The sequence below is a fragment of the Asparagus officinalis genome, chromosome 6 (genome assembly GCF_001876935.1).
Source record: "Asparagus officinalis chromosome 6, Aspof.V1, whole genome shotgun sequence".
NCBI lineage: Eukaryota > Viridiplantae > Streptophyta > Magnoliopsida > Asparagales > Asparagaceae > Asparagus > Asparagus officinalis.
Window position 1 is genome coordinate 41,004,964 of NC_033799.1, and position 12,212 is coordinate 41,017,175.

The 12,212-nt window shown below is 33.5% G+C and overlaps 1 long non-coding RNA gene and 1 pseudogene across 1 annotated transcript; both read right to left on the reverse strand.

Moving 5' to 3' along the window:
- Positions 1-323, reverse strand: part of LOC109844873 — a 4,198-nt pseudogene extending 3,875 nt beyond the window's left edge.
- LOC109844875 lies at positions 866-9,915 on the reverse strand. Its single transcript, XR_002248154.1, has 5 exons — positions 9,626-9,915; positions 4,673-4,808; positions 2,876-3,006; positions 1,715-1,912; positions 866-1,611 (listed from the first exon to the last, which is right to left on the reverse strand). It is a non-coding gene; the product is annotated as an uncharacterized LOC109844875 (long non-coding RNA).

A 12,212-nucleotide genomic window follows, 5' to 3' on the forward strand; every position in this document is an offset into this window, starting at 1 on the left:
AGTGGGACTATTTTTGTAATCAACCATCTATAGTTAGTCTTAACCTAACCAAGATTGAGGGTTATAAATGGTAAAACTAACAAAGAGATTTATATATACCAATATGCTAATGCAATTCGAGGGACTAACATCAAAATATGAACATTTGAGGGACTAATACACAATAGCTATGATTTAAGGGACTAATAGAAGCGAGATCATTATTCATATTCAAAACAGTCACCTCGTCGAAGTGGTGAGGGCTTCTCTGGGGCAATTCGCAGCCACCAAGCTCTGGATCGCCGTGGGTTGCAGCAAATGAGATAAGGCTTGAATCGAGTAACGTCATTGTTGGGACTTCCATGAAATTTTCGGTGCTAGTGACGACAGTGTGTTGTGGGGAATGGGAGGAATTTTGGGATAATTTCTTCATGGCCTTGGATAATTTATCGACTAGGTTCTCATTGGAGAAGTAGGATCTATGGTTTGTGGAGGGAGATGGTGATGAGGAAAGATTGGGGTTTATTTTTTTTTCCTTTTTTCAAGAGGGTGTATGAATATAAGGATAGCATGTTGGTCAGCTGTTCGATGAAATGTGCCAACAAGAATGCGCAGTTGACAACAGCTTTTGATGCTTTGTTGGCTAATTTATGCAAAGAAAGGGGGTACAAACGTTGTACGGACTTGACCCGGATGCTAAAAGCTTATGCAATTTTTATACATGCATAACTTGAGGATTGACCATAAACGTGTTTGCAAATAATTGTGTCCTCGTCATATTGTTGTGTGAGAAAGAAAAGAAAGCAAAGGATGCATATGAGTTGCATGATGACCCGGTTGAGTAAGGCTTAGAAGCAGATGTGTAGAGTTACGATAGGATGAATCCTCGCTCTACATTGTAAACTCCATGGGACAAATAACGCGCTTAACGTGAAGACTTCTTGATGAACATATGTATAATATGTTGATCAAGATGCTCGCGGGGCTGGGAGGATTGATCGTGCAGTGAAGTTATGTGGTGATAGTAAACGGGCATTCTTTGTAAATTCATTTCTCTTCTCTTATCAGCTCAGGCTGTGATTTGATAATAACTCCTCCTGTTTGGGGGGACAATTACACGAAGCAGACACATGCTGATACATAAAATAGGGATACAAAATGAATTTCGTGAAGATACATTTCACCTCATAAATTGATGAAAACTTCTCCTATTTGAGAATTACGATTCCATGATCAAAACAGTAAAAATACTTAGTAGAATACTAAAACAATTTCTTGTAGATACATTTCACCTGATTTCCTACAGGTAGCGTCTGATACCTTGAAGTTTATTAGCACAATACTGTTTTCTTACTGATCCCTCTTGCTCAACAATTTGCCAAATAAAAAGACTCTACATTAGGTTTTGGTTAAGTAGAGCCAAGACAATACAAAGACATATAACAAAAAAATTATTTTATACTATCGTGAGATTCGGTACCTAAGCACAAATATGAAGGAAATGAATGCGCAGAACCATAGTCATATCTACTCCAATTGCTAGAAAAAGAAACTTGCTCTCCTTGGATACATAAGGTAGCGTCTGATACCTTGAAGTTTATTAGCCCAATACCGTTTTCTTACTGACCCCTCCTGCTCAACAATTTGCCAAAGAAAAAGATTCTACATCAGGTTTTAGTTTAAATAGAGCCAAGATAATACAAAGACATATAACAGAAAAATTAGTTTACACTACCGTGAGATTCGGTGCCTGAAAAACAAATATGAAGGAAATGAATGCGTAGAACCATGCAGTCATATCTACTCCAATTGTTAGAAAAAGAAACTCGCACTCCTTGGGGTACATAACGGAGCACCATTTGGTGTCTATAACGAAAAAGAGTGCCGGTGCAAGTGATTGCATTGCTGATGATGAATGTACAAATGCAGCAATCTGTCGTTCCATTACGACAAGTAGTTAGAAATAATAGAGTAAAAAAGAACAATTTTATTGGTTTATTAATGCATATGATTAAATATCTTATATATATATATATATAGTATATATCCCTATATTATATATATATATAAGATAACTTATGTTCAACTTAAGTGGACGTCCACATAAGTTTCTTATAGTCATTGATGATCACATGATTGAGCTACATTATGGATGATTCGCTTCTGTTGAACTTGATCTATATATTCTAAAACCCTAACATACCAAATTTGGGGTGAACCGATCGTGTTTGACCCCCCATCCAATCGTATCAATTTTTAACGGTTTCGAATGAATAGAATTTTTTACATGGCTCGACGGAGGGTCAAACCATGACGGGTTCACCCCAAATTTGATGTGTTGGGTTTTAAAATATGTAGATCAAGTTCAACGAAACGGATCATCCACAATATAGCTCAATCAAGTGATCATTAATGACTAAGAAACTTAGTGGACGTCTACTTAAGTTGACATAAGTTTCTCTCTCTCTCTCTCTCTATATATATATATATATATATATATATATATATATATATATATATATATGAGATTAATGGGTATCATATGTCAAGGAGGAGATTCCCTCCTTGACAATGATGAAGCACAATCTCCACCAAGTAAATAAAGTAGGAGAGAGAATTTTAAATGATGGAGATTGTGTCACTTCATTGCCATGGAGGGAATCCCCTCCTTGACATATGATACTCATTAATCTCTCTCTCTCTCGCTATATATATATATATATTATATATATATATAATATATTATATATATATATTATATATATATATATATATATTTACGCAACTCTTAACACAGAATAGATTATTATTTTCTTGCAACCCTTGAAAAAAATATATATATCTGTATCTTTTTCAAAATATTACATGAATTAGAAAAAGGAGTAAGTTGACTTACGAGGTCTCCTACAACAAGAAAGACCAGGTAGACACGATGTAATTGTGCGTTTTTTTATCATCAGAACCATGTAAAAGCAGAACATGGCTAAGCTCCAAATAACTCCAATAAACGTTGCCAAAATCATAAACCTTTATAGAGAAAACCAATTAGTCAACTTAGTTACATATTCAAAAGTCTTTATCATTCAATTGATACAAAACAATAGCAAAGAAGTATCTACAGAAGCCAACAAAACTTCAGTGGAAATTACATCTAAATTTATATTCTAGATTATATATAGTTATCTATTTGCTTAGAGTTTGATAATGCTTAGAGTTTGATAATGATTTATATTCTTTTATTGACCATGCTCAAATGCACAGACTAATCGATTGTGACTCTCTTTAATTTATTTGCTACAAGCCAATTTGTTATGTTAGCATTTTTATCCTCTATCATTAAAGGGGATATAGCCAGAGAACTCCATTTAGAGTTTTCTTCTTTTTTTTGTTTTTTCCCTGCTAGATAATTGCATATTGTTTCTTTGCCGGACATCTTCCAAGACATAGTAGAATCAAAAAGGCTATCAATTTCTAATGATCATTATCGAAGAATATGAGAAATCATTTTTCCTACTGCTTGTTGGAGTTTGCTAATACTCTCTTCTATGATCACTTACGAATATGGTGCTCCTCAAACAAGCATATGCTTCCAAACTCATGCTAATACTCTCTTCTATGATCACTTACGAATATGGTGCTCCTCAAACAAGCATATGCTTCCAAACTCAGAAATCTTACTTATAGTAGGTGAATTTTGCATATGACAGATATGATTGCTATGGTCCTCTCCATGTCCACATTCTCGTATATTATCTGTCCAAGTTCGGACCTCTCTTCTAGTTCTTAGAACTCATAAAGTAAAGTAGTATCTTTGTGTTTATTGTCAACATCCTAATATACTTATCCATTCTAAATAAGGCTTCTTGCCCTATTTTTACTTAAAAAAACATTTTTATCTTCTAAAAGCAAAAAGGTAACTGTCATATTATTATTTTTATGTCAAAAATAAGCTGAATAGAATTTTTTATTAAAAAAAGATGTAAATCACTATAACTGAAAAATAATTTTAAATAAAATTATAATCTCACAACCTTTGTCTTCTATACTCCATATCAAAACCTGCTCCATATCAAATTCTAGCAAGGTCCCAAACTTTCTAATCTGGACTAAAAAGATAATTCAAATAATCTTTGTACCTGTGTCCAATCTGTACTCCTCTTCAATGTTCTGGATATTGATTTTCAACTTACATTAGGTGTAGGATGAAATCTTTTTATGGAACGAATTAAATGTTAGAATTATGATATACACGCATCATTAATATTTATATTTCTTAAAGAAAACAACGTTATCAAATATTTTTCAACGAGTTAAGAGGACTAATTTTTATTACTCTTATAACAAGTCCTTTAGCCGCTATTACTAACACTATATAAAGACTTTGGAGAGAAAGTACTAAAAAGGAACTGCATGAGTAAAACATACTATTAAGATAAGATTTGTGAGTAGCAAACATAACTTACCAAGAACCTTTTCCACCCAACTTTTTAAATAACGTCAATTGCATGTAGGGAGACCAAACAAAGCTCATAATTTTGTAGCGAGCGAGATGAGGTTCCAATATTAAAAGAAATACGATAAAAAAAGAGTTTGCAACTTAAATCGGTGAATAAATGGACATACAGAAATATATAAAACACAAGCAGCATACATGATTGCAAGACCACAAAGCAAATAATAAAAGAGGGCATACCCAAAAACATGGAGCTGCCTAAGTCTGGATGCTGACATCAATAGCATAAATGAGGTAAGGGAAAATATTCCTGCAGCATTTTCAACACCAAACTAAATGGTGTACCTGGACGTCCACATTCGTTACAGTATATTCCCTGCAGCATTTTCAACACCAAAGCATAACACTGAGAAAACGATATTTTAGCAAAAATCACTATCCCCCCTCTTTTAAGTGGAGTTTTTAAGAAGTTAAGCGGTATTATGGTCTTTTTAAATAATGTCAATTGCATGTGCCATGTCAGATATCATGGTGTTAAGTTTGGCTTTTTCAGATAAAGTTATTGGTGTTTAGTGTGATTTTGAAAGTTATGGGGTTTTGATGTAAAATGTTGAAAGTCTGTGGGAATTTATTGTAATTTACCCTGAAATCATATATTAAAATTTTAAACTTGTCAAGTTATATTAAAATTTGGTTTACTTTTTGAACTTTATATAAATTCAGTATTTTGTTTACACTAATTTTTTTATTAATTGTACTGGTTTTTTTAACTAAATTTATTGCATCAATTTTAAATTGATAGTGAAATGTATAAATTCATTTTCTCAGTATGATTCTATTGAACAATGACGTATGCCCTGCAATATTACCTATCTCCTAAAACAGAATAAAAATTTTAAAAGAATTTCAAAAAAAGAATTTCTTGATATAAATAATTATATAGTTTATTTATATTTTCTATCACATTTATAAATACAGAGAATAGGAAAATCAACATTTCATCATTTTACCACAAATTTCATTTTGTTTCTTGCTATTCAAACAAGCAAATGAACCTCCTTTCTTTTTTTCCTTTTCATTTCATTTCATTTTCCTTCCTTTCATCCAAAACAGACACATCCTACTTCCTCCTTTAGCAGTGGAAGCGGGGGAATAGAGTGAGAAATGTAACAAGGAAATAGAGCGAAGGAATTCTTCGTTAATATGTTAATCCGAGAGTCGCAGTTCGAGCTTGATTGTAGTAGCATTGAAGCAAAAGAGGAAGCCCATCCAAACCAGCATCAGCGTATCCAAAGAGGAAGAGTGGACTCAGCCCTTGAGACTTAGTTACATGTCTCTCTTTAAGCTATTATTCTATTAATACTTGCTCATTTTTTACAGCACTCAATCGTTACTCTACAAATGAGGGTATTGTAAAGGAGTATCAAGATGAGCATTTTGTTAACAGTGGAACTTTGTACGATAATGTGTCACTACTGCGAAGCAAATTCAAATGGGTCGAGTTTTGCCTAAAGGCAGAAAACAAAAACATGGCCACCCTCACTCCTACCCTAATTCTGCCTTTTAATACACAACTTTACATCTAGATATCTTAATATTTATTTACTTATTAGGATCTATTTTATATACTTTTTTATGGTAATTTTTTTGAACTCCACTACTGTCTTGAGCATTAAAACATAGAATCATTTTATGTGGTTGCAAGTTGAAGAAGCTAATAAGCTTATAGTCTAAACATCATTTGTTCCTATTTGATTTGCTTGCACGTTAAAACATATGCTTTAGGAGGCTTAATTACTCTTGTTTTTTCTCTCCCTTTTATGGTAGTCACAGCAATAAAGCATATATAGTGCTATTACATGAAAACTAGCAAAAGAATGAATGCATGTGAGTTTGAGTGTTTATGGAGGTTTGTCATGTGCACTTGATGTGGGCAAGCCCTCTCTACTATTCGATTCCTGGCAGGATCTATTTCCAAGCGATTCTCTTGCTATTTTAAGCATACTTCTAATAAAGTAGGCTCAGACAACTGGAACAAAAGGTTCCAAATGCGTGTAATTAAGATGCTCATTTATTAAAGTATATATATATNATTTTAAGCTTATAGTCTAAATAGTTAAAGTGTTTTCTTGAAGAAGAGGAAGAGGAAAAGGGTGGGGGGGGTTGTTGGGAGAAAGAAAAAGTACAAAGAATGGACATAAATGGGTTTTTTAAGCTTTTTCCTAGAATAACAAGAACCCTTAAGGACATAAGCATATGAGAGAACAGGGAGTGCATGCATATGCTTCTAGCAGTTTCTTAAGTTATTTCGATAAAGGTACAAAGAATGGACATAAGCGAGTATATGAAGATTTTTCCTAGAATAGCAAGAACCCTTAATGAGGATAGTAAAGCACATGAGAGAACAGGGAGTGCATGCATATGCTTCTTGCAGTTTTTTGGGTTATTAGGATATTTTAGCTCAATTGAATTTGGCATGAGAGCATACTATAGTGAGGTTGATGACAACGTGACTTTGTATTATTTGGCCAAGAGTTAAATGGATATGGAAGAGTTCCAATTGGTTGTGCATACATAGTATGGGAATAATGATAAATGTTATCTGGATTCTAATGCAATTAAGAATCCTAACTTTTATAGAATTCCTTGCTAACAACTATTAGCAAGATTAAACATTTATAATATGCATGAGCCCTGTGATGATTTTCTGAACCACGCGAGAGTTATAGCAGAGAGACAAAGGCTTTTCATATTACCTGTAGCAAAGCCACATCTGGTCAAGGAGGTTTTCGATCAACTTTTGGTTGGTAATTATGGGCTCTCTTTTGTTCCTTTGTTTGAGAGAGATTGTATAGAGATTATCAGGATGTGTTAGGAATTGAGTGATTGAACGATCTCCATATTATGTTCCTTACGATTTAGTAAAACTGTTTTCTTCCTTCGCCTGTGGACGTAGGCTACAAGCCGAACCACATATATCCGCGTGTTTTTATTTTCCCAATATTTTCCATGCTTTCGTGTGATTAATGTATCAGTCTATTCCTAGGTTTTGTCATATCACCTCCCTAGTTGAAATCTTGTTAAAATGGGGGGGAAATACTCTATTTAATTTAACTTTTTTGGTGATGTTCCAGTTAAACTCTCTCATCGTACCCACTGAGCTCCCCATATCCTATTAATAAATACCTTAATGTAAACCTACTTTTCACTTTATCTTCTCTAGTGATTCTCCAATGTCTTCCTAATGGGAATATATTCGATGTAAATTTGGGATTAGAGCTTTAAAAAATTCTTCTGATAAGACAGTGGAGAAGATGAAGTGCAAATTAGGTTTTATTAAACAGATTTGGGGAGCTTAATGGGTATGTCAGTTAAATTGGTTAATGTGTTTGGACTTGTATGAAAGGAGTATAACAAACAAATCACCAAAAAAATTGAAGTAAACAAAAATCCCCCCATTTCAATCAATTTTTTATTACAGGGAGCTTATTTCAACATCCTAATTGGATTTAAGGGGCTTGAGATCAATTTTAAGATTTGGTTGGGGGGTATCAAATATTAAAGATTTTAAAGGGCTTAAGCTCAATTTTAATGAGGGGGTCTAATATCAAAATGTTGAAGATTTGGGGGGCTAATATCACAATAACCCTTTTTTGAGGAATTCTTGCAATTATTACTAGACTTGGTAGCATGATATTATACCGTTTTGACAAAAATGGAAAACTGAGGATGCAACATTTTATACTTTGAGTTCCATGAGTTGATTGTTTACTCTCAACATTAGTTTTGGTTAAAAGGAAAATGAGTCATAAGGGCCGCGGGCATGCGAGGTGGCCTGCATTTTACTATTTTTAGGGTAAAGGTAGTGGTACTTATTTAATTATTGGGAAAATTGCTCGTAGAGAGCAAAAACTAAAACGTTATGCATCCAAACCCTTTAGAAAAAGTCAAGAGTCTTAAAACCACCAAGACCTAAAGATATGTTCACTTATCCTCTTCAAACAACTTTCCAGCTCACATTTATTTTCCTCTTCCTTTCTCGCCCATCCCTTTCCACGTATTCTCTTTATCCACCTTTCATTCTTTTCATCTTCTCTCACCCAAAATAAATGGAACTATATTAAACCGAAAGTCTTTTTGGGTGTCCCATTGTTCTCGCCAACACCATTCTCATCAACACCACTACCGCCTTCTTCTCGCCACCAGCACATTGAGCTAAATATTTCTGTAGTCATGGCAAATAAAGAATTCTTAATAATTTTCTATTATTCCCTAATATTAATATGCTAAAGTTTCAAGATGATTCTGTTTGAATTTGGACTTCATTCTCCTCATTGAAAGTTTGGATAATTTTGGGGCTTTTTGGAAAGACCCATACGGGTTTCTCTCAAATCTCTCTCTTGTTTCTTCCAGGTGCTACAAACTATTTTTTATATACTTTTCCTTATAGATATATATATGTTTTCATAGGACAAGAGTTATTGGGATCAGAGTATTTCATGGTTTGAAGAAGAAAATTGAATTTATTTCTCTTTATTTAAAATTTAGGATCCGACATGCAAGATAAGAACATGAATCTTAAGCTAGAATAAGCTCCCAAATAAGGATCTAAAACGCAAGACAACAACACGAATCTGACACTAATTCGAAAAACACCATTTCACACTAGCAGAAATTTGTCTATTGCAAATAGAAATATAACACAAGTAGGATTATACTTAAAAATGAACTTCATTTTAGTAGTCAAATAAAAATAAATGTGCATAATTATGCTCGAGAACATGTACCTATATATATATTAGTAAAAGGAACGGAAAGAAATCCTTGTTCATGGGTGCATCGTCAAACACAGTCTCAAAATAACAAACGACGTGTATTAAGCTAAGACTATGCTCATTACGCCAGTAAAAGACATAGAATCCATCCGGGGACTTAGTTCGCTTTTTTAAGAGAGCATAAAGAAATCTTTTAATTTATCTTCTTTCAAGAGCGTATTAAACATAAAAGTACGCATAAAATGTTCAAAAAGACCGAAAGCATAACTCCCTGAGATGAGGCGATCGCCGGAGAAGGATTTTCAAGAGCATCTGTTAAATCTTTTAAAACGGCAGGTCCGGTTTGAAATAAGCTTTTATGCGATAACTTTTCGTATCAGAAGGAAAGTGACAGAAGAAAATCATCAAAAACTCTCACCTGATATTTTTCCAACACCTCCCAATCCAGTGTAAGATCCTGAGATCCCGGTACTCGTATCCTCGTCGTCATCGTCGTCGTACATCGTCGCCGGTGAGCCCTGGATCTGAATCTCTTGACGAATTTCCCTCTCTATCGCGAGACAGCCGCCTACAATTGAAAGAGGCGGGGGCGGCGGCGACTAGATTTAGGGTTTTCGTTCAGATCTAACCCTAATCTCTCCTCCGGATTGGAAAAAAATACATCGGAGGAAAAGTCGACTCAGCTGCCTTTCTTCACATGGAGGTCCTTCACAATGAATAAATAAATGTGCACGAGTGATGTTTGGTCCTTCACAATGAATAAATAAATGTGCATGAGTGATGTTTGGTCCTTCACAATGAATAAATAAATGTGCACGAGTGATGTTTTCACCCGCAGTAGGGGCCGTTTGGTTCTTCGGGCCCGTTTGGTTGTATGTTTTTACCATGTAAAAGGATGGAAAGTGTAAAAAAGTGGGTCCCAATGTCAGTTTTCATCATTTTCAATTGTTTGTTCGTAGTTGTGAAAATAGTGTAAAGTGATTTCATATGCTAATGTAGCTTGTAAAGTGATTTCATAAAAAAAGACATGATTTTAGGAGAAAGCTGACATTGAAGTCTGGAAAAAATAATTCCAACCAATATGATTATTTGAGTAGGGACCACTTTTTACACTTTCCAAACAAACAATTAAAGTTTTATTTTGCAAACCAAACAAGTGTTTTATGATTCCAATGGAATCAAAAACAAACAAAGAAAAGTATAAAAGTGAAATTGATGAGGTGGACAACAACTTTCCAAGTTGTGTCATAAGGGGCTGTTTGGTTCGCTATTATAAGGGGTGGAAAACTCAGAAAACCTCTCCACGTCAGATTTTTAGCCCTCCACGTCAGCATTTTTGTTTCCGTCCATTTCTTTGTGCCGCTTTGGTTCGCTCGAATGGAAGAGGGAAAACTCTGCTGAAATCGCCGCCAACTAAGATTTTTTTTCCCTCTCCGATTTCCTTCCCCAACCAAGTGAAATTGATAAAAACTCTGCCACGTCATATTTTTTTCCTTCTCTACTTTGTTTACAAAAGTTTTCCTTTTTTTCTATGCGAACCAAACACAAGAAAAATAAATACATTGGTTTCCCACCATTTTTTATGTGCGAACCAAAGCAAAACAATCTATTTCTTGGAAAAGTTTGGAAAACTCAAAACTTGTGTTTCTTTACATGGAATTGCATTTCTCTATATCAAGGAAACGAACCAAACAGCCCCTAAATACACAACTTTACCAACAATAACCAAACAGCCCCTTGTTGGTAAAATTATGTATTTATGACACAATTTGGAAAGTTGTTGTCCACCTCATCAATTTTACTTTTTTATTTTTCTTTGTTTGTTTTTGATTCCATTGGAATCATAAATTGCTTGTTTGGTTTGTAAATGTAACTTTATTCCATTGGAATCATAAATTGCTTGTTTGGTTTGTAAATGTAACTTTAATTGTTTGTTTGGAAAGTGTAAAACTTGTTTGGTTTGTAAATGTAACTTTAATTGTTTGTTTGGAAAGTGTAAAAAGTGGTCCCTGCTCAAATGATCATATTGGTTGAAATTATTTTTTATTATTTTTTCCTATCCCTACTCAAATGATCATATTGGTTAGAATTATTTTTTTATTATTTTTTTATTTCTTCAATGTCAATTTTCTCCTAAAATCATGTCTTTTTTTATGAAATTACTTTACATGCCACATCAGCATATGAAATCACTTTACACTATTTTCACAACAACAAACAAACAATTGAAAGTGATGAAAGCTGACATTGGGACCCACTTTTTTGCACTTTCCATCCTTTTACATGGTAAAAACATACAACCAAACAGCCCCTAGGAAGCTTTTTACAGTGTTTCTACATTTTTTATTTATTATTTTTTCGTGGGTCTCTGATGTCCCTTTTATTTATTACTAGTTGGATTGCACGTGCAATGCACGTGGTAAATTTTTTATTATTTATTATAAATTTATAATTTTATTTAGGGAAATATTTATTATTAAATTATTGAATGTAAGCAATGGATCAAACATATAGACATAAGCTAAAAATTCAACGTTTGAATAATAAAATTACATTTATTGATTGATTGGGTGATAATACACTGGTCGCATCTATAATGTGATCGATCAATCAATTATTGTCATAAGAATATACGTAAAAGTAATGTTTGGTGATGTAGATGTAAATCCAAGCTCATGACATTAGAGTTTGACTAAGCCTTTGCAATACCTAATGTGTGAGTACATATATTCACACATAAAAATTTCAAAATCTCATATAAATTCCAAAACACTCATTAAGCTTTGTCCTTCCCTTTAAATATCACCTCTTATCTTTAGCATTATTTGCATTAAACCACCCCATTTTATGCTGAAGATCCACAAGAGAATCACTTACTACCTTTGCCTTTGAACTCTTTTTTAAGTCAACAAACTTTAAGGGTACTTTTTTTATACTTTTAAATTTATAGATTTTCAAAGTCTCATTTGTATCTTTGATTTTTTTTTTTTTTTTTTTTTTTTTCA